Source organism: Macaca thibetana, chromosome 12 (assembly GCF_024542745.1).
Source record: "Macaca thibetana thibetana isolate TM-01 chromosome 12, ASM2454274v1, whole genome shotgun sequence".
NCBI classification, from domain to species: Eukaryota; Metazoa; Chordata; class Mammalia; order Primates; family Cercopithecidae; genus Macaca; species Macaca thibetana.
This window is the reverse complement of record NC_065589.1, coordinates 68,733,818-68,756,671: the sequence shown is the minus strand read 5'-3', so window position 1 is coordinate 68,756,671 and position 22,854 is coordinate 68,733,818. Positions and strand designations below refer to the sequence as shown.

Sequence of the window (22,854 nt, the reverse complement as noted above, 5' to 3'; positions counted from 1 at the left end):
TACAAGAATGAGAATGCTGGCCGGGCGCGGTGGCTCATGCCTATAATCCCAGCACTTTGGGAGGCTGAGGCGGGCGGATCACGAGGTTAGGAGATCGAGACCATCCTGGCTAACACGGTGAAACCCCATCTCTACTAAAAATACAAAAAATTAGCTGGGCACAGTGGTGGGCGCCTGTAGTCCCAGCTACCTGGGAGGCTGAGGCAGGAGAATGGCGTGAAACCAGAGGCCGAGCTTGCAGTGAGCCGAGATGCGCCACTGTACTCCAGCCTGGGAGACAGAGCAAGACTCCATCTCAAAAACAAACAAACAAACAAAAAAAAACAAATGAGAATGCCGTTCCTCTATTCATTGTCTAGCAAATGATTTACCATTCATAACTCAAATGTCAGGCTGGGTGCAGTGGCTCATGCCTGTAATCCCAACACTCTGAGAGCCTGAGGCAGGCTCATCAGTTGAGGTCAGGAGTTTGAGACCAGTCTGGGCAACATGGTGAAACCCCATCTCCACCAAAAAATATAAAAAAATTAGCTGGGCGTGGTGGCATGCGTCTGTAGCCTCCAGCTACTTGGGAGGCTGAGGCAGGAGAATTGCTTGAACCCAGAAGGCAGAGGTCACAGTGAGCAGAGATCGTGTCACTGTACTCCAGCCTGGGCAACAGAGTGAGACTCCATTTCAAAAAAAAAACCTCAAATGTCACCTCCTATTACTTATCAGAAGATAGTATCTGATAAATTTGTAGCTAACTGTTGAACATTTAATTTTTGACCTAATTCAGAACATTCCAATTCACATACTAAAAATAAGCCAAATTATTTACAAGTGGGACCAAAATTTACCTCCTGCACAGGAAGAAAATATGACAGGGCCTCTGAGAAGCAGTTTCTTAGACAGACTGAGTTTCTTAGACAGAACAGATATCAGATTTGAGCAAGCAGATACAAGAAGACAAGGAAGCTCTCCTTAGAAACCCAACTGTGGGAGTCGCAGTACTGGTTCACATACTTGGGAAACATGATCTGAACATGAACTCTCAACAGCAACAACAACAAAGATTGGCAGCCAATTCAAATTCCTTCGGTGTATTATAGATCTAGGTAAATGTTTACTTGAATGGGTCTCTGATTTCCTAGAGGAAAGTCATTTCTATTACTACCATAGCACTGTGGAATAGTGCTTCCTTTTGTCATTTTGCTAAGTATTGCCATTTATATGATTTTAAATATCTACAAAATTGTGTTCTGTAATAACACAGATGTCCACAAAATTTATCTAAGTGAAAATCATAACTATTATCTTTAAAGTATGGGGACACAAAAATGCAGCAATTATATTTCTTATACTGTTGATTCACCCAACTACTACTCCACTTTATGGCCCCAAATTACCCTGCTGAAAGACTGTACTAACTTCTTTAGGGGAATTTAATAAGGGCCTTCTTTATGGGAAACATATTTTAAAGTTCCCCTCCTTTCTCCTATAACCCCCATTTAGTTAAGAATTCACTTAATATCTTCTTTTATAATCGTGTCATAATAATTGTTACGCAAGATAAAAATTAACTAACATTAGAAGGAGTCAACAATTATGTCTTAAGGAAATTTTGAGTAAACTGAAAAAGAAGAGAGGGAAAGAACCCACAAGCCAACACAACATTTAGCCTATCCCCAGGAAAAAAAAAAAAAAAAGTGCCCCATTAGACATCAGTAAATATAAACTAGTTACAATTTAGTCACTATCATACTGGACTGAATCTTTTACATCTTCTTCAATTCATCCTCAAAGGCTACATGAGAAATAGGACTCTGGCACAAGTCAATTCAGAATTTATAGAAATACAATCCTTAGGCCAGGAGTGGTGGCTCACGCCTGTAATCCCAACACTTTGGGAGGCCGGGGTGGGTGGATCACTTGAGGTCAGGAGTTCAAGACCAGCCTGACAAACATGGTGAAACCCTGTCTCTACTAAAAATTCAAAAATTAGCTGGGCATGGTAGTGCACGCCTGTAATCCCAGCTACTTGGGAGGCTGAGGAAGGAGAATCGCTTGAACCTGCAAGGCAGAGGCTGCAGTGAGCCGAAATTGCACCATTTTACTCCAGCCTGGGCGACGAGCAAAACTTCATCCCCCTCCCCCCCAAAAAAGAAATATATATATATATATATATATATGTATGTGTGTGTGTGTATATATATATATAATCCTTATAATTTTCAGTTACGTGGTAAAACTGTATTACATAGTAATTAAGGTATGATGGTAATAAATTAATACTAAAGATTAAATAGTGTGTAATAATCAATATAAGATTATTATACTTGGTAGTAAGTTAAAATTAACTATAAATCACAAATATTTTTTCCTTAAGGTTCAAAACCCACTGTCTTAGTATGCATGCTATCACTATAGGAAGTAAAGTACTGGTGTATAAAACTGATAAGAAGTGCTACTGACTTATTAGGTAGCCTAAAATTCCAACCAAGGGCTTTCATTTTCAATAATGGCACAGTAAGATCTCACTGGAAAACTACCACTGACCACCCTGGTGGGGAAAAACACTATAAAACACAGACAAGATACAAAAAGCAGCTACCTAAAGGCACTGGAGAGCAAAGGAAATCAGAAAGACTGGTTAGGAGTACCTGCTCAAAGAAGGGGAGTTATATGAAGGAAATTCATCTTTTCAAGGCTTTTAGCTTGCAACCAAGTATTGTCAACACGGGGCAAGCTACAGATAAATTAGTCTTTCTGTCCTGGAGAAGCAGAAAACCAAAGCTAGGGAAACTGTAGCAATGGAAGAATGCAAAGAGAAGAGAAAGAGACAGGAAAAATAGATGAAATCCCCTCAGTCTACTCACCTCTTTGATACCAGAACTCAATCAAAGAGGTGGGCAGACTCAAAGCAGATCAGCTAAAGACAAAGTGAAGTGAGACTGGAGCTGCCATCTAAGAAATAGAGATTGTAGTTCAAACTGTCTACTAATACAAAAACAAAAAACAAAACAAACCCCCTACACATATGACAGAAAAACTGGAAACTAGAATCACCAAAACGTAACATTCATAATGTCCAGGATACAATCCAAAATTACCTAAGAAAAATCAAGCATAATGCTATCAGAGAACAAGTGAGATTGAATTTGAGATGATCCAGATGGTGGAAGTAGCTGAGAAAAAATGTTAAGTGCCTATTAAAACTATCTTCAATAAATAAAAGTAAATTATGCACAAAATGAATTGGGAGATAGGCACTCCCAGCAGAGAAATAGAAATGGCAGGAGAGAAGGAAGAAGAGAAGAAGAAAGGAGGGCAGGGAGGAAGGGAGGCAAATTTAGAACTGATAAACACAATATGTCTATCTATCTATCTATCTATCTATCTATCTATCTATCTATCTATCTATCGATATAACAGCCAAATTAAGATGACTGAGGAAAAGAATACGTCAAAGATAAATCAACAGAAACTAATTTGAACACACAGAAGACAGAATAAAAATGAACAGAGCCTCAGGGACCTACTAGATAATATAAAATGGTCCAACATGCATATAATTTTTCTTTTTTTTTTTGAGAGAGAGTCTCGCCCTCCCTGTAGCCCAGGCTGGAGTGCAATGGCGCAATCTCAGCTCGCTGCGACCTCCGCCTCCCAGGTTCAAGTGATTCTCCTGGCTCAGCCTCCCAAGTAGCTGGGATTACAGGCATGCAACATCATGCCCAGCTAATTTTTTGTATCTTTAGTAGAGATGGGGTTTCGCCATGTTGGCCAGGTTGGTCTCGAACTCCTGACCTCGTGATCTGCCTGCCTTGGCCTCCCAAAGTGCTGGGATTACAGATGTAAGCCACTGCGCCCAGCCCCAACATGCACATAATTAAAGTCCTAGAAGGAGAGGGGAAAGAGATGGGGAGAAAAAAAATTTGAAGAATTAATGAATAAACATTTACACAATTTATTGAAAGCAATTTACAAATTGAAGTGCAATGCTAAGACATACAATAGCAGAGGTATGACATAAATGTCAAAGGTAAAGAGCAATTCTTGAAAGAAGCAAAAAAAAGTTTCAATTAATCATTGATTTTTTCATTAGAAATTAAGGACAGAAGAGAGTGCAACAATATTTTTAAAGTGCAGAAAAAAATTAAACAAACCTGTCAACCAAGAATTTTATATACAGCAAAAATATTCTTAAAGAATGAATCTTGTAATAAAAACATTTTCAGATGAAAGAAAACTAAGATAATTCATTGCCAACAGCCCTGTGCTACAATTAATGCTATAAAAAGGTCTTCAAAGTTAAAAGAAATGATAAGTAGAACCTCAGATTCTCAGAAAGAAAAGAAAAGCATCAAAAATGGCAAATATCTAAGTAAGTGCAAAAGGGTTTTTGTTTTTTCTTTTCATGGTTTCCTCATAATACAAATATATTTAAACAAAAGTCATTTATGATATACTAAATGCCACCGAAATGTACATTTTTAAATGGTTAATTTTAGGTAATGTAAATTTTATCTCAATTTTTTAAATTGTGGGATTTACAATATGTGTAAAGTATTACACACAACTATGGCATAAAAGACAGGGGAGGAATATGGGATTATAAACTTGCAGGTTTTCTATATTTTACATGAAGTGATACAATATAAACTGTAAACTATAAAAAAAAACTAAAAGGCATCTGTAAACAAACTGAAAAGTTAAGGATGTATATTTTAATCACTAGAGCAATCACTTAAAAAAAGTGAAATCTAGTTGGAATCGAAGATGAATGTTAAAATAAAATCCTAAGAAATATTCAAATAATCAAAAAAAAAAAAAAAAAAAACGTAGAGAAACAGAGGAACAAACCACAGAAGCAACAAATAAAACACAAATAAAAATTTACAAATCCAAACCTATAAAGTCCATTAGGCAATGGAATAAGCACTTTAAAAGGTGTTTACTATCAGAATTGATAATAAAATAGAACACAATCATATGTTCTGTATAAGAGATACATTTTAATATAAAGACATGGCAAGCACAATGGCTCACCCTAGTAATCACAACACTTTTGGGAGGCTGAGACAGAAGAATTGCCTGAGGCCAGGAGTTCAAGCTCAGCCTAGGCAACATAGCAAGCTCCCATTTCTACAAAAACTTAAAACTAAAAAATTAGCCAGGCATGGTGACATGAGCCTGCAGTCCTACTTACTTGAGAGGTTGAAGTGGGAGGATTGCCTGAGCCCAGAAGTTTGAGGCTGCAGTGAACTGTGACTGTGGCACTGCACCCTAGCCTGTATAACAGCACAAGATTCTGTCTCCAAACAAACCAACAGGGATAGGTTGAAAGTAAATGGATGGAAGACAGTAAGTATAAGACGGCTATAGTAGCTGTATTAATATCAGATTAAATTGATTTTAAAATAAAAAGTACAGCATATTTTTTAATGAAAAAAAAGTAAATTCATCCAAAAGGCATAATATTCACATAAGGCATAATATACACATAATGTATATGTGCCTAATAACAGCTTCAAATTACAGGAAGCCAAAATTAACAGAAGTAAAGATGAAATGAACAATTCTACAATCAGAACTGGAGATCTTAATACCCTTCTCTTAACTAAATTGATGGAACTAGATGAAAAAATCAGTAAAAACGCAGAAGATATGAACAATGCTATTAATCGTCTTGAACGAAATATTTATAGAACATTACATTCAATAATAACAAAACATGTTCTTTTCAAAAGCATGTAGTTCATTTGGCCCAGACTATGCATAGCCAAAAAACAAGTCCCAAATTTAAAGAACTAAAATCACACAGAGGATGATCCCTAACTACAAAAAAATTAAATTAGAAATCAGTAACAGAAAGAATGCTAGGAAAGCTCCAAATACTTGGAAATACACAAACGTTTTAAGAATCAACGGATCAAAGAAGTCACAAGAAAAATAAGGAAATACTTTAAACTAAGGGATAATAAAAATATAACCTATCAACGTATGTGGGATGCAGCTAAAGCAGTGCTTAGAGAGAAGTTTGTAACTTTAAAATCATATTAGAAAAGAACCTCCAAAATTAATAATCTGAGTTCTCACCCTAACAAATTGGAGAAAGAAAAAGTAAATTAAAACCAAACAGGCGTTTGATGGGCAGCAGGAGAGGACAGTGGACTCCAGAGAGCCCTGAGCAGCCCCCACCCATCACAGCCTTCAGGGCTTCACATGGGAGGAGCCGCAGCCGGCGCAGGCCCACTCACCACCTCCGCAATCACTGGGGAGACCCAGCAGCCGCCGGCAGCCCCCCTCCCCCGACCCTTGGCACTGTCAACAGCCAGCCCAGCACCAGAGGCAGCGGGGAGCGGGGGCCCAGTCGGTCTCATATAGACCAGCAGGGACAAGAAGGTCATCACTACGAAAGTTTTGGGAACAGTAAAACGGTTCAATGTAAGAAACGGATACAGATTCATCAACAGGAATGACACCAAGTGAGATGTATTTGTACACCATACTGCCATAAAGAATAACCCCAAGAACTAGCTTGGCAGTGGCGGAGCTGGAGAGATGTAGAGTTTGATGTTGTTGAAGGAGAAAAGAATGCAGAGGCAGCCAGCACCGCAGGCCCTGGTGGAGTTGCAGTTCAAGGCAGTAAATATGCAGGGGACTGTATCTTTATAAGTCCCTATCTACCTCCTAGGGGTCCTCCAGGCAACTGCCAGCAGAATTACCATAATAGTGAGAGTGGCAAAAAGAACCAGGGAAAATAGTGCTCCCTAAGGCCAGGCCCAACACGCAGGGCCTAGGGAAGGAAAAGTTCCCACCTTCCTACCTCCCAATGCGGAGACCCTACACCCGGGGAGAAGTGCTGGAGGGTACCCACAACCAGTGGGCAAGAGAACAAGGCAGGCCAATGGGGCAGAGTAGGTATCGGAGAGACAGACCATGATTCTTCAGGGACCCTCTGCCAAAGGTAGTCTAGAGAGGACAGAAGTGAAGAGGATAAGGAAAAATCAAGGAGATGATACCCAAGGTCAGCAGACACCTCAGCAACAGTGCCACTACAACTTCAAGTATCAGTGCAGACAACCTGAAAACTCTTGATATGGTTTGCTTGTTCTGTCTCCTTCAAATCTCATGTTGAAATGTAATCTCCAGTGTTGGAGGTGGGGTCTGGTGGTACATGCTTGGGTCATGGGGGCAGATCCCTCATGAAAGACTTGGTGCTGTCCTCACCATAAGGAGTTCTTGCTCTGAGTTGAGTGCGGTCTGGTTGTTCAAAAAAGAGTGGCACTCTCTCTTGCTCCATCTCACTTGTTCCCTCTCTAGCCATGTGACATGCCGCCTCCCCCTTTGCCTTCTGCCGTGACTGTAAGCTCCGAGGCCTCACCAGAAGCAGATGCTGGTGGCATGCTTCCTATAGGACCTGCAGAACCATAAGCCAAAATAAACTTACTTTGTTTATAAATTACCCAGCTTCAGGTATTTCTTTATAGCAACGCAAAAATGGATGAACACAACTCTAAACCACAAGATGGCAAAGTGGTGAAAAACGTCAGATCGCCAGCAGATAAGGCTATCTACTATCGACCATCATCCTGTTTAGTCATCTAACAAGAAGAAATGAATATAAAATTCCAGCAATAAGAAATGAACAAAAGATTGGAGCTGAAGACCTTAAGTACTTGCTTTTAGTCCAACGATCAGATAACTAGAACCATTTGCATTACTTATGCAGCATGAGGTTTTTATTACTTTTACCTAAATATGTTTCTTTCTGTTAATAACAAACATATTTTTAAGCCTGTTTTTTTCTCAATCTGCCTTTAAAGAAAGGGTTTTAAATTGTTTTATATTTGTTCAAGTTAAGATTTTTAAGAACTTCATTTGAAATCTGTGATAAAAATTTACAACTTGATTTTTTTATAAGTCAACAACCTGCAAGCACCTATTAAAAAAAAGGTCTTAAGTAATTTTAAAATACCCAAATAGGTAGAAAGAAGGAAATAACAAAAGATATGAGAATAAACTGGTGAAATAGGAAATGAACAAAGAAAAAAAAAATCAGTGAAACCCATAGTCCTTTAAAAAGCTCAATAAAATTGATAAGCCTCTAGATAGACTAATCAAAAAGAAAGACAAAAATTACACTTCATTCTAACATCACGAAGGAAAGAGGAGACATTATAGGTCCTAAGTCATTAAACATATAATGAGAATATTAATAATTTTATGCCCAATAAATTTGACAGCTTAAATGAAGTATTCAAAATGCTAGAAAGACAAAAATTACCAAAACTGAACTAAGAAGAAATAGAAAATAAGAATAGTCCTACATCGGTTCAAGAAATTGAATCTGAAATAAAAACCTTCCCACAAAAACAAAATAAAAATAAAAAATAAAACTCCATGCCTAGATGGCTTTAATGGTAAATTTTATCAAGCATTTAGGGGAGAAATAACATGAATCCTCCATAAATTCTTCCAGGAAATCAAAGAGAAAATACTTCACAAGTGATTTTACAAGGTTCATATTACCCTGGTATCAAATTCTGACAAAAATTACAATAAAAGAAAACCACAGAAACAATAATCCCTCATTAATACAGATGTAAAAATCCTTTAAAACATTTTTAGCAAATCAAATTCAAAAGCACACAGGTTTATTTATAATGATAGAGTGAGTTCATCTTGGGAATAACAAAAGCTTACCATTCAAAAATCAGTCTATGTAATTTGCCATATTAATAGAATAAAAAGGAAAAACCAGATCATTCCAATAGATAAAAGAAATTCATTTGACAAAATTCAACACCTATTCAGGATAAAAACTCTCAGCAAACTAGGAATAATGGATAACTACTTCAACCTGATTAAGGGCTTCTAAAACTAACCTATAATATCACTTATAATAGCAGAAAAATATTAAATACCTAGGGATAAAATGAACAAAATATGTATAAGATTTATACTCTGTAACCTATCAAATACTGTTGAGAAGAGACCCAAATAAATTTAAAAATTTATCACCTTCATGGATTGGTAGTCTCCACTGATAGTTTCAGTACAAAGTCAAAAATCAAAAAATTCCATCAAGCTTTTTTTTCAGGTTCTTAAATTTATACAGAAATGCAAAGGAACTAGAAAAGCTAAAGAAATCTTAAAAATAGGGAAAGGGTCAGAAGACCTACACTATGTAATTTTAAGACTTACTCTAAAGCTATGGTAATCAAGACAGTATAGTATTGCCAAAGCAAATAGATCAATGGAACAGAATAGAGTGCATAAACTGACCTGCATTTGACCTCCTAAAACAGTGAATTGATTTTTGACAAGGTGTCAAGTTAATTCAGTGAGAGAAAAAATATTCAACAAATGATTCTGGAAAAACTATGCATCTCTATGGAAGAAAATTAACACCTTACCCCATGCCATATGCAAAATTAACTAGAAAGATGATAGGCCTGAATGTAAGAGCTAAAGTTATTTAATATTAAACTTTAACAAAAGAAAATATCTGTAACACTGCTCTGGGTAAAGACTTCTGAACCAGACACAAAAAACACAAATATCAGAGAAAATCAACTGATAAAATGAACATCCTAATGAAAAATTTTGTTCTTTGAAAGACATAATTTAAAAAAAAAAAAAAGCCAGCCACAGACTAGGAGAAAATTTCATATAATATATACTTGACAAAGAATTTGTATCTAGAATATGTAAAGAACTCTTTCCACTCAAAATAAGACAAACAATCCAATTAAAAATGGACAAAATATTTAAACAGACACTTCACCAAAGAAGATATACAGTTTGGAAGTAAGCAAATGAAAAGATGGTCATCACTAATAGGCTGGAAAATAAAAATGACAGCCACAATGAAGTATTCTCTATAACACCTAAACTAGAAACAATTGACAATATCAAGTGTTAGAAAGGATGCGGAGGAACTGGAACTCATATTGCTGGTGAGAAATCAAAATGTTACCGTCACTTTGGAAAACAGTATGGCAGTATTTTATAAAGCTAAACATACAGTTACCATACACTTCAGCAATCCCATTTCTAGATATTTACCCAAAAGAAATAGAAACATATATCCATACAAACATTTCTACACAAATAATTCATAACAATAAAAACTGGAAACAATTCAAATGTCCACCAGTTAATGAATGGACAAGCAAACTGATAATATTAATGGCTACATAGTAATAAGAAAGTATTAATGTACACAATATGAATGAATATCAAAAACATTATGCTAGGTTTAAAAAGGGTCAAACAGAAAAAACTATATACTACATGATACTACATGAAATTTTAAATATAATAAAAATGCAACAATAGAAAGCAGATCAGTGAGTACTTAAGGATAAGGGTTAGGGGAGAGGATCAACTGCAAAAGGACACAAAGAAACATTTTAGGATGATTGAAACATTGTGTATTTTGACTGTGATAGTAGATCTACAACTGTGTACAATAAACTTCATCAAACTGTACACTAAGAATATATGATTTTTGTTACATGTATATTTTACATTAATGTTGTCTGGAGAAAACACCATACAGACAAACTTGATATACATACATTATTTTTGATAAGATTTCATACTTGATTACTAAAGTTCACCATTATAGGCTGATAGGAAATTAACTAAGATTGAATTTTACCTATTTTGAAATCTTAATATGGGAGAATAGCAGTTTATAATAATTTGCTGTTAAATGAATTTCAAAAATTATTTTGGCCTCAGGTTTCCAGAAATAAAAACGAAAGTTGATTTAATAAAACAAAAATTGGAAAAGATATCAATTTAAAATACATGTCACAAATAGGCAAATAAAAAACAATTTGAGGGGAAACAATTTGCTATAAGTGGATTAATTACTTTCTACTTCTAATGATTTGGGGATTTCCTAGACTCATTCTCAATGACTAGGGGCTTTTCTAAACTCCTTCTCAGGTGCCCCTGTGCTTATGCAAGAAGGCTCTTGAAATAGTACTCTAGGATATTAAAAGCTAAACATTTCATCACGGTAAGGGTCTTACACCTAGAAAGACAAAGAGCTTTTTATCACAAAAAGTGGGAGGTATGGGGATGAATTAAAATAAAGAAAACAATGCATGTTTCTGCAAAAACTTTATTTTCAAAAAGAACCATTTTATTTTAGATGCTAAACTCATCAATTCAAAATTTTGTTTTCAAAAGATTCCCTCAATAAAGCAATTCATTTCTGTGCTATTTAGTTTGCTGTATTTTTACAAGCACCAGGCTGAGCAAACCATGATTGAGAGAAGCCATCTTATGCACATTGCTGTTGTCCCACATCATTCAGAACAAACCTTTTTAGATCGTTAACTACCACAGGAGTGCTGATTACACAGGCACCAGCAATTTCCTAACCAATGACCACCTGAACAATGATGTGTTCAGCTTCTCAGACCCTGCAGCCTTTCAAAGGTGAATCATTTCACAGTTTGGAACTAGATCTCCATAGCAACTTCCCTTTGAGGGTTTTAGAATCACCATCCAGTAATTCTATGATCATCAAGCTCAACCATTCCCAATGGTTCTTTTCACAGCAGATGGAAAAGGAAGCCTTGAAATTTTACAGTCTATTTCAAGCAATTCATCTGGCAGCCTATTAGAATTCAAAATATTTCGACCTTCAATCACAAAGCATGTTATCTGAAGCTGTGGTGATCTCAAGTCAAGACAAGCAGACGTTTTAGTCTAATCATCCATGATGAGAAGAGACTGACAAAAACTCTTAATTCAACCACCATCAAAATGCTTATTTTAACTGCATGAAAGTCTTTCAACAGGCAATGAAAACACACCATGTACCATTTTATCACAACCTTCTGTTCAAGGAAAATATGAATTCTGAATATTGACATGGATCTCTGCACTTCTTAGACTGCTTGTAACAAATATGTTTCTTAAAAGTTAGCATAAATCCAATTTAAGAGCACTATTATCCTCTGCTGCAAAAGCTAGAAACCTTAAGCAAATAGCAGTGGACTTTTGACAAAGTCAGCTAGCTTAATAAAATCAAGTACATTTGGATTTCTTAAATTTTTTTCAGACTGTTGACAAAGTCAGCCAGCTTAATAAAATCAAGTACATTTGAATGTCTTAAATTTTTTCCAGACTTTTGACAAAGTCAGCCAGCTTAATAAAATCAAATACATTTGGATTTCTTAAAATTTTTTCAGACACAACCTAAAATGATTAATCAGAAAATTAATATCAACTCAGGAAATTAATATCAATTAAAAGGAAAGAATAGATCTCAAAAAAACTTAATTTACAAAAAGTTGTTGACTTTTCCCCAATTCAACTAATTCTCTAGTGATTTCAAAATATACTAGCCCTATTTTTAAAATATTGAATTAAACCACATAAAAAAGCTGTACATTTCAAATTGCTACTAAACTACAGCTAATTTATCCAAACTCTTTTTACACCTAAAGATTCAATGCTATGTAATAATTTCATTAACATTCAGTATTTATTATAGGTATTAGCCAAATACAGGTATTTATTTCAGTATTTATTATAGATGTTTGGTAGCATATTATAAGCCTATGCAAAAGTTAAAAACACCTATTTTCTATTTATTAATTAAATCAAAACACAGCTCTCTGGGAAGAACTAAACTAATTTTATGAATAAACTAAATCAAAATAAACAGTGGTAAAACAAGACAATTTTAATTTATAAATCCACTCCTTCCACAAAGGAACACTATAAATAATCACCAGTTTCAAAGCCTGGTGGAACTGGTGGATCTGGAAAAGTAAGATAGAAATTTAATTAATTCGTGAGCAAGAAAAAATACAGTAAACATACTCTACTTCCTTAAGACAAACATACACTTGATATGATCAAATTGTTATTACTTTCTGCATACATTAGGCCAGCTAACTTAAACTGTCTTTATATGGGCCTATGAACAAAGTACATTTCAAATCACATATATAGTATATATGCTATGTTCTATTCAACGTCTTTAACCTAAGCTTTATATTTGGTTTAAATATCTAATCACAAAATGAGAAGATGGCAAAATTATTTTTTGTTGTAAAACTAGTTCCAAAAAACTTGTACAAACTTGATAAACTCCTGACTTCTGAAACTAAGTACAAATTTACAAAGAAATAAGCAATTTATCAATTATTTCAATAAGAACAAAATTAAAACTTTGCTCCTAAACAGTATTACCTTTTATTTTCAAAAGTTCCACTTCCACCAGAAAGGAATGAGTATAGCAAGAAAGATGCCATATCTTATCCATTTCTTACTTGTCTTATTTTGTATTGGTTTAGTTTATGATCTGAGTTATATAACTTATATTAAAACTACATTAGGTATTTTAAAAAGCAAATGTGAGTAGCGATTTTAACCAAAGATAATGCTTAAGTTAAAAGGATAATGAATGGGCAGAAAATTATATGCACAGGAGTGTATGTATTTTTTAACTGTAAGTAGTTTATTTTACACATATCCAGGATAAAACATTACCATGAAAAGAAAAAAAAAACTTAAAAACTAAATTCCTAAAATGTAACTTTACAGTTACAGTTTGACAAACTGTGAGAAATGCCTGGCTATTGTACAATACATTAAAGTTTAAATAAATAGAAACGTTTGAAAATAGTTACGCATAAGTACTCAGTATAGTATACTGACTTCAGTTTATTAAATATTCAAAACTTCATGTCCATATGCTAGATATTCAAATATATATATTTGTTACACTAAAGGCTGATTTATGGGAACCTTATATTAACTCAGGAATACTTCTTTAAAAAACTCTTCAATATCAACAGTTATGGAACCTATAAATATTTTTGCTGAATTATCTGAAAGACAGAAAAAGGTTCATGTGGGATAAACATATAAAGGTTTTTAGACATATCTACTGGGTAACAATATTATAATAAATTTCCTAAAACTACATGCTCCTTACAAAGCAGATTTACTAACATTTTACTTACTGACTAAATCTGAATTGTAAAGAATTCCATCATTTGTCTTAATTGTTCCACTGGGCTTTGAACTTCTTAAGGACAGATATATTATGAATTTTACTAACCCAGACCTTAGGGTTTGACATCTGACATTGTAAGCACTTAATAAATGTTTGCTATCAATTATTAGACAGTAGTGATAGCTATCATTGAAACGCTCCATGTTTCTGAAACATTCTGGACTGGCAACTTTTCACTTGCAACTCACATAATGAGAACCAGAAATAGAAAGAGAGTAATTTAATGAGAAAGCATAATAAAATAGAAAAATATCTTGATAGAGCTTAATTTTTACTTTTCTCCTTTCCTCACAAATTTATAAGAAATCTGCTTCTAGGTTATAAGCTAACATAAACTACTGAGTCTAACAGCCTAGGGCAACCTTAAGTTTATTTTATAACATATAATCAAGCAACATACTGTAATTGAAGCACACTGAAAACAGCAGTTACTAGCTAATTAACATTAGCAGAAACATTTTTCTCAATGAAGGTTAAAAAAATCTAAAGATTCGATAATAAAAGTTTGTTATAAATATTATATTTATGTGGGCAACTATTAATATTTTACCTTCAGTCTAATACTGAGACAATTAGAAAACAAATGTATCCATTTCTATTCTTATCAATAGCTTTATCCGCATTTTGACTACAAAATGCTGGGAACGGATAAGTAAAACCAGACTCCTTAGCTTTAAGTACAGCACCAGAAATCCAGGCATATAATCTGAGTACAAATTTGTTGTATGTGTGTTAGTGCTCTATTTCTTCAATCAATATAGCAAAAGTGTAGTTACCACAATACTTGACCTTTGACTGGGGCAGCAATCTAAAGGAAAGAACCTCTAGCAAATGTGTTATTCCTCAGATAAGACAGCAGGATGCAGTATAATGGCTAACACCTTTTTTCCTAAAGACAGTCATGCAGCTTCAATGACATTCTAAGTCTTCACTGTCCTGTGGACACAAAACTTGAGGAGAACCCTTTTCTACTGGCCTACCTGGCCCTAACTGAATATTCAAGTATGAAAATACAAGTTACACTGGAATTTCTGCATACATCATTTGATCCTGGCAGTCTGGGAAAAGATAGAAATCAAAAGTAGTAAAATAATCTGTTTTAAGAAGTGTCCATGATAAATACCAAAGTTTTAAAAACAAACAAATCCTAACTGCATGTTTTGGTTAAAGAGGTTGCTTAGTAGCAATTGATAAAAGCATTTAAAAATGCACACACCCTTTGACTCAGTACTTTTAGGAAATTATCATTTTAGTACTTTTAGGTATTTATCTCAAAGGAAAACAAATCAGGCAAGAGGACAATGGTACATATAAGGTATGTACAAGGAGGCTGGTATTATCATTCACTCACTCATTCAACAAATATTGAAGAGCACCCCTGTACCTATGGTCTTGCATCTTACATTCTAGTATGGCAAAACAAATAATAAACAAACAAACAAACAAAAAAACCATGATTTGCTAATACTTTATCAGAGAAAATGATGGAAAAGGAGCAACTGGCAACATAGAGGTCACTGGTGACATAAACAAGGGCATTTTAAAATGCTCTTTTGGGAGCAAAACCTCACTGGAGTAGGTTTTTAAAAGGAATAGAATGTGAAGAAGTGGAGACAACCTCTTTTTAGCTTTGTTGCGAAGGCGAACAAAGAAATAAAACAGTAGCTGGGGAGAAGAGGGAATGAGGGCCAAGGGACTCTGTTGTTTTGTTTTTCTTTCATGTTCATTTTTTAAAGATGGGTGATATTGCTGCATGTTTGCAAGCTCATGGGAACCAACTAGAGAGAAAATGTGACACAGGTAAGAGGGCATGACAGCAGGATCACAGTCCTATATGACAGAGGGAAGCAGATTTCATGTGCAAGTGGATGGGGTTAGCCTTGGCAGGGACAACTCACTCGTTATAATCAGAGGGAAAGGTAGAATATATGATGCAAGTGGATGTAGGGTGACAGAACTCAGACAGCAGGCCTCACTCAGCTTCATGGCACTTGCATTTGCTGTTGCCTCTGTTTACAAATATTTACGTGATTTGTTCCCTTACCTCCTTCAGTTATTTACTCAATTGTCAACTTCAGTGAATCTCTCCTTGCCTTTAAAACTACAAACTCCACCCCCCAACACTTACTATACTGTGCTCCTTCCCTACTTTTTCTCCTCAGTATTTATCGCCAATCTAATATACAACATACTTTACTTTTTAAACACCTTGTTTATTGTCTATCTCCCTCCTTTAGCATATAAGCACTTTGAGGGCACAGATTTTTGTTTCGTTTGTTCACTATCATATCCTTGAGTGAATAAATTGTGGGAAAAGAGGGAGGTAATTCTTTTCTGACTGCTTCTGTTTTCTCAATAAAATAAGGAACTGAAAGAGGGAAGAAAGAGTTAAATATTTGAAGAACTAAAAATCTGAAATGACCTAAATATCCATCATTTAAGTAAACTGTGGTATGTTCCTATGACAAAATGCTACATAGCCATTAAAAAGAGTTAAGAGTGATCCACATGTATTATATGCAATTTAATTTCTTTTTAAAAATCTCTTTCAATTTCTGTGAAGTACAAATGGGTATTGAGGAAGGTGCACACATATGGCAGCAATGGGCCACTTCACCTACAGTACAAATGTATTACTGTGGTCATAATTATCAGACAGAAAATAATGTTTGTTTCTCCTAAATAAAAAAAAATCCCTGTTTTCATCCCTCAATGCACCATCTTATCAACAACCTTCCCAAGCAGGTCTCTCCAGGTTAGGGCTGTCTTTTTATCCTGTTTGTAAGATGCCATGCAATATCCAAGATGTTTTGAGTTGATTTGATGGTGACAACAAAACTGTCAGTTACTCCATCCCCAATTACCTCATCTAATTGTGGGAGTTAAACTAAAAGTTTTCCATAAATGCCAGAATCTCACTGTTTGTCAAAGAATTTAGTTCACTGAAAAGTGTGTACTGCCTCAGTTAATAAAATGTTCAAAAGTTTCACTGTTAAGTGGCTCCATACAATCTCTAAAAATGCCATTTTTTTGAAAGTCCAGCATCACATCTTTAATAAAATGGGACACTACTTCAGCAAAAAAAAAAAAAAGGTCAATCTTGGCTAATATAACTACTGTATCTGCACATAACTTACTCCCAGAAAAAAATACAACAAGTGCAGTTCTGAGGGAGGGATTAGTTACAATGTGTTGGCATACCAAGACTCTAAGTTAGCAGAAAGTAGGCCACTGGCATCAGAATGAGCTGGCCAATAGCAAAGCCAGACTTGATAATCCAGCCATGAGCTGTGCAATGATGAGCCAAACTGAGACCAGAAGAGTTCAGTCTCTCATGGGTTGCTTCAGATATTTCAGGAAGTATGCACTAGGGCACAGAAAACATGTAGAAAACAGAGCACACAAGATCCAGGTTGGAAAAGGGAGAACCCTAGTTGGAAAATCTGAATTCACCACTTAGCATTAGTGGCCTTTATCTCTCCATGCTATCTGTTCAATACTCCCAAATAGCTACCTTATCCCTCTATCGAATACCATACTCCTCTGATAACTAGACTGTTCTCATTGACGTAGAACTAGTGGTACTCTGATGTGTAAGAGGGCAAAAATAAGCAAACGACGATTTTGATCTAGATGCTACCACTTACACGTTGGAAGTGTTAAGCAAGTCAAAATCTAAGTCTCAGTTTCCTCATTTGTAAAATGTAGATAATAGTAGTACTTTCCTCTTAGGATTAAATGGATGATTCATGTAGAAGGCCTTGCAGAGTCCTGATCTCAAGTGGAACTCAATAAAGGGTACTCAATATCTCTTCTTCTCATTAATACTATCAGAAATGTTCAGGTCTCTAAAGATAGGAATTTAGCTTTGATTTCCAAATCAAGATGACCAAAAGAAAAACTGGGGCTTTGGAGTTGAGACACAGGTATATTCTTTGATTTCATTTCTTCCTCTCTTGTTCTCAACCAGCAGGCTATACTCCATGCAACTAAAGAAGGAAATTCCAGCCTGATTCCATGCTGGCTGCTCAGTTGTCCATAGGATGAAAGTTTTTTATAAAAATCCAAGTATTCAATGTTGGTCTGGTGAACATGAAGACTGACATCTATCAAATTAAATTTAGCATTTAAAAATGAGTGTTTCCTCCTCTGCTTTGAAAGTGGCCTAAGTTTATCCTGCTTTCAAAAGAAAATATGGAAAGGAAAGAATAGTAACTTCACAGTAGAGAAACCTGACCAACATTACCTTAACCAAGCAAGGAAGATCACTAATGGCATGTAGCTATCACGTACTCCACGATATGATGTGAAGTATACTTTACCTCTAAAATATTCTTTCCAAAAACCCGCAACCCAATCTAATCATGAGGAAGATATCAGATGAGCCCAATATAAGGAATAGTCTATAAAATATCTGAACAGTGAAGTATGTCAAGGTTATGAAAAATAAAGAAAGACTAAGAAACTATCAGGAGAACAGAGAAGACTAAGGAAACATGACAAGTAAATGTAATGTGATATCCTGGATTGAATCCTGGAACAGAAAAATGACATTAGTGGAAACTGGTGAAATCTAAATGAAGTCTAGAGTTTAGTTAACAGCAATATACCAATGTTGGTTCCTTAGTTTTGACAAATGTATCACAGTAAAATGATAACATAAGAGGTAACGGAAACTGAGTGAGGTGTATATGAGAACTCTATGTATTATTTGTAAAACTTTTCTGTAAATCTAACACTGTTCCAAAATAAAACATTTATTTCAACAAAATGGGCAAGATATTCAGACTATATTAAACAACAAAAGCAAGTTTAAGCATCATATGCATAGTATGTTCTCAAGTTGTTTGAAAAGTAGCTTTCTTTTAAATTATAAAGTAATATGTATGTCTACAATGTATGAAGAAAATACAGATATATTAGCTAGGGTAAATAAGGCTATGGAAGTAAAAGAGATTCCAAAATATTGTGGCTTCACAAACAGAAAAGTTTATTTCTCCTTAATTTCAATCTTAACATAAATGGTCCAGCTTGGTGGAGCAGCTCCCCGTTCCTTGTAGTCATTCACAGATTCAGGTACTTTCCAAGTCATGGCTCTGCTATTCTCTAAGGCACTGTCATCATCTGAATGGTCTGAGTACTTCCAATTAAAACAGCATAAAAGGAAAAGAGCAACTACTAGGAAAGGCACAATGTCTTGAGATCCAGGCCAAAAAGTGTCACATACCAATTCTTTTCACAACCCATTGCAGAAAACACAAAAACATATTCTCAAGGTAAACTGGGAAATGTAGTAAAAAAAAAAAATGAAATAAAATGTAGTAAAGATGAGCAGCCATGTGCCAAGAAGAAGGAGAGCATGGATTATGGTGGACAACTAGTAATCACCATTAAAATACGTAGGCAAAAGAAGAAATCACCTAGAAATCTATAACCACTGTCAACATTCGAATACTTATTTTTTGAGACTTTTTTCCTATGAGCCTTTTTTTTTTTTTTTTTTTTTTGGTTAAACAAACCAGAATGCTTCCATGTATAACCTATTTTTTCACTTGTAGTGTGACAGCCAGCTTTCCACTTTAATACAGCCTGCATAGTATTCCCCTGCACTGAATTAATGTGCTAGATCCAATTTCCTCTCATCTGTATTTTATCCATCTTTCAAGTATTTCTTTAAAACCTACCTCATCCAGGAAGGCTTTTGCTATGTTGAGTTTATACATTCATTCTACTGATGCTGATTTATCATTAATTCCCAATGATAGTCTGAAATGCATAATTTAAATATGAGTATAAAGTAGTCTGAGAATTTCAAACATACAAGCTTTATATATTCAACCTATATATTAGTCACTAAGGAAGAAAGTATATTTTTCACATTTTCCTTAGGTAATCTCTACAGTACTTAATAAAGAATTACGCAAACAAACTGATCTTTTAAAGAATTTTTCAGGCCGGGCACGGTGGCTCGTGCCTGTAATCCCAGCACATTGGGAGGCTGAGGCGAGTGGATCACCTGAGGTCAGGAGTTAAAGACCAGCCTGGCCAACATGGTGAAACCTCGTTTCTACTAAAAATACAAAAATTAGCCGCGTGTGGTGGCACGTGCCTGTAGTCCTAGCTACTTGAGAGGCTGAGGCAGGAGAATCGAGTGAACCCGGGAGGTAGAGGTTGCAGTGAGCCAAGATTGCGCCACTGCACTCCAGCCTAGACAACAAAGCAAGACTCCATCTCAAATAAATAAATAAAGTATTTTTCATATATAAACAGCAATCAGAAAACATAACACAAGAGAATACCACATTTACAATATCAACAAAAAAGAGACAAGACATCTAGAAATAAACTTTACAAGAGATATGCAAAACCAACATGAGAGACCTTTAACACATTTCTAAATGCTCCAATAGTATACTTCAACAAGTAAAAGAACGTATCATGTTTTTGAATGGGAAGATTCAAAACATGTAAGTAAGTTAATGTATGAATGTACTGTCTTCATAATAATAATTCCAATAAGATTTCTACTTGTAGGCTGAAGAAAGCTGATTCTTAAGTTTATATGGAAAAAATAAACAAGACCAAACACTCTGAATATGAAAGGAAATAAGCTTGACAAGATACAGGTTGAACTCCATAATCCAAAAATCTGAAATCCAAAATGCTCCAATATCCAGAACTTTATGAGCTCCAACATGACGCCACAGGTGGAAAATTCCAAACCTGACTTCTGTGACGCTCACAGTCAAAATGCAAGTGCACAGCACACAGTTTACTCAGCATATCCAAGAGAAAAAAAGACCCTCTTAGCCCTCTTGAGCTGGCATATCTTTTCCGATCATACCCAGACTCCCCCATGCAAGCACATCCACAAAGGGTATAAAATGGCATGTGTTGTGCAGGCTGGACACACAGGTTCCCTGCTGATGTTCCCACATAAGGCCAAGACCTATGTGCATTACTCACTTGTTTTTCGCTTATTCTGTGCTCTGGGGTGTAAAAATATTCTTGAAAATGTCAAAAAAAGAAAAAAAAGAAAAAAAAGGCCCGCTGATGCCCCTACAGCTAACAGTGATAAGAAAAAAAGGAAGTGTTTATCTATAGCACAGAAAGACCTGGAGAAATTGAACAGTGGTGTAAGTGTGAAACGTCCTACAGGAGAGCATGGTGTTGAAATGTCCACCATATATGACATGAAGAAACGAGGGTATAAACTGTTGACACTCTATACCAAAAGTGATGAACAGAAGTTAATGAAAAACAGAAAAACACCAAATAAAGCTAAAAATGGAGATCTCAATCATGTATTGAAAAAGCAGATCCATCAGTATCACAGTGAACACATGCCACTTAATAATATGATCAAAAAACAAGCAAAGATCTACTGAAGAACTAAAAATTAAAGGGGATTGTGAATACTCAACAGCCTGGTTGCAGAAATTTAAGACACTCCATTCAATTTTTAAATGTTGTGGTGATAAAGCATCTGCTGATCACAAATCAATGAAAAATTCACTGACACATTTGCCAAGGTCATCACTGATAAAAATGTGATGCCAGAACAAGTCTATATTGCTCGAGAAAAATCACTACTGTTTGGTGTTATTGCCCCAGAAAGATACTGACTACAGGTAATAAGACTGTTCCTAAGGAATTAAGGATGCCAATAACAGAATACCTGTGCTAGGATGTGCTAATACAGCAGGCACACTTGCTGTGAGAGCCAAAAGCTTGCATCCTTGCTATTTTCAAGGAGTAAACTTCTTACCAGTCCATTATGCTAACAAAAAGGCATGGATCACCACCGACACCATTTCTAATTGGTTTCACAAACATTTTGTACCAGTAGCTCATGCTCACTGCAGGGAAGCTGGACTGAATGACAACTACAAGATTTTGCTATTCTTTGGAAACTGTTTTGCTCATCCTCCAGCTGAAATTCTCATCAAAAGTAATGTTTATGCCATGTGCTTTCCTCCAATGTGACTTCTTTAACTAAGTCATGTGACCAGGGTATCCTTAGATCAATGAAGAGTAAATATAAAAACACTTTCTCAAATAGCATGTAGCAGTGAACAGAGGCATGGGTATGGAAAGTTTTCAAAAGGAGTTTAGCATGAAGGATGCCACATATGCTGTTGCCAATGCTTGGAACACAGTAACTAAAGACACAACCTCTGTCCTGTGACTATATTGAGTGATGATGAACAAGGTGGTGACTGTGAAGGATTCTGTATGTCCAGTGAGAAAAAATGATGCCTGACCTCCTTATATATGCAAAATATATACCTTCAGAGTCTGTCAGCAAGCTGGAATAAGCGAATATCAAAGAAGTTTTTAACATCAATAATGAGGCTCCAGTTGTTCATTCATTGACCAATGGTTAAACGGCCAAAATTGTTCTGAATCAAGGTGATCATGATAATACCAATGATGGAGAGGACATTAATTCTGCAGAAGTACATATAGACCACATGGTGAAAATGTGTGATGGGCTTATAAAAGGACTAGAACAGCATGTGTTCATAACAGAACAAGGAATCACGTCAGTTTATAAAATCAAAGACAGGTTGCTAAGACAAAAAAACATGGTTAATGAGGCAGATGATCTGAAGCAAACATTTTAAAAAACCATCCAGCAGAATGTCTCCTCATGCCTAGAAAACCCACTTTCTGGTCCTTCACTTGCCTCTAATGTTTCTTTTCTCCTAAATAAATAAATAAATACAGTATACAGTAACCTTTTTATCAAAACACAGCATCATAGAAGGAGACTGAAAGCCTGCTGCTGTTGGTTGTTGTTGTTGTCTAAC

General features: G+C 35.4%; 2 protein-coding genes and 1 pseudogene across 3 annotated transcripts in view; 2 read left to right on the top strand and 1 right to left on the bottom strand.

The window, feature by feature from the left end:
• The window catches only part of SP9 (Sp9 transcription factor), a 921,284-nt gene that overhangs the window by 750,635 nt on the left and 147,795 nt on the right, over positions 1 to 22,854 (top strand). The gene's annotated exons all lie outside the window — the stretch shown is intronic.
• The window catches only part of OLA1 (Obg like ATPase 1), a 170,517-nt gene that overhangs the window by 88,420 nt on the left and 59,243 nt on the right, over positions 1 to 22,854 (bottom strand). The window lies entirely within an intron of this gene.
• On the top strand, positions 6,208 to 7,083 carry LOC126933119 (Y-box-binding protein 1-like; annotated as a pseudogene).